This window comes from Camelus dromedarius, chromosome 21 (genome assembly GCF_036321535.1).
Source record: "Camelus dromedarius isolate mCamDro1 chromosome 21, mCamDro1.pat, whole genome shotgun sequence".
Lineage (NCBI taxonomy): Eukaryota > Metazoa > Chordata > Mammalia > Artiodactyla > Camelidae > Camelus > Camelus dromedarius.
This window is the reverse complement of record NC_087456.1, coordinates 15997703-15998888: the sequence shown is the minus strand read 5'-3', so window position 1 is coordinate 15998888 and position 1186 is coordinate 15997703. Positions and strand designations below refer to the sequence as shown.

Here is a 1186-nt window from a genome sequence, read left to right as displayed (position 1 = left end):
GGAGGGTATAGCTCAGTGGTAGAGTATGTGCCTATCATGCATAAGGTCCTGGGTTCAATTCTCAGGACTTCCACTGAAAATAAATACAAACCTAATTACTTTCCTGCTCCAAAAACAACAACAAAAGAACAAAGTATCCTTACTTCCTTTTTGTTGATTTTTTCCCTTTTTATTTCTTGTGTTCCTACCCAAGGGAATTATTTAAAAGAAATAGAAATGATTTCCTTCCAGGTGGAATTGACAATAAATTTAGGGTGATGAAACCTGAAACATAAGATGGTTTGTGAGTATAGATAAGTGTAAGGTGAGGCACCCAACCTGTGTACTTGAAGGTGGAGAGAATTCACAGGAAGTAAGTGATCCATTTGAGGTGGGGTTTGCCAGGAAGGCTTCCTGAAGCCAGTTTGCTTGCTTGCTTTCCTGCTTGCTCCAAAGCAAATTGTTTCAGGTTCTAGTTATTTGATTCCATATGCTTTTTGTTCTTTATCCAAGTCATTAGCGTATCTCCATTTTAGGGGGTTTATCATCCAAGCTAAGCTGACTAATGCCTAGTTTTCTTATTGTTTGCTTACCGTGTTCAAACTTAAGGCCAATTCATGATCAGTCTTTTTATTCTCCATATATTCTTGCATTGGTGTGACTATAGTTTCCAGCATGATTACAACAGTGATGAACAGGTGATGGTGATAATAAAAGGGCTTGTTTCTTTAAAGTTTCAAATTTTTTATTTTTTATTGAAGTACCATCAGTTATAATGTGTCAATTTCTGGTGCACAGCACAATATCCCAGTCATGCATATACATACATATATTTGTTTTCATATTTTTCTCATTAAAGGTTACTACAAGATATACATAGTTCCCTGTGCTATACAGAAGAAACTTTTTTTAACCTATTTTTATATATAGTGGCTAACATTTGTAAATCTCAAACTCACAAATTTATCCCTTCCCACCCTATTTCCCCTGGTAACCATAAGGTGGTTTACTATGTCGATGAGTCTGTTTCTGTTTCGTAGATAAGTTCATAGTGTTCTTTTTTCTTTTTCTTTTTTTTTTTTTTTTAAGATTTTACATGTAAGTGATAGGGTATTTTTCTTTTTCTGGCTTATATCACTTAGAATGACGATCTCTAGGTCCATCCATGTTGCTGCAGATGGCATTATTTTATTCGTTTTTATGGCTG

At 34.9% G+C, this 1186-nt stretch overlaps 1 non-coding gene across 1 annotated transcript; it reads left to right on the top strand.

Annotated features, from left to right (window-relative positions):
- Positions 1-73, top strand: TRNAD-AUC (transfer RNA aspartic acid (anticodon AUC)). The gene has a single exon. It is a non-coding gene; the product is annotated as a tRNA-Asp (tRNA).
- Positions 74-1186: the final 1113 nt, after the last annotated feature.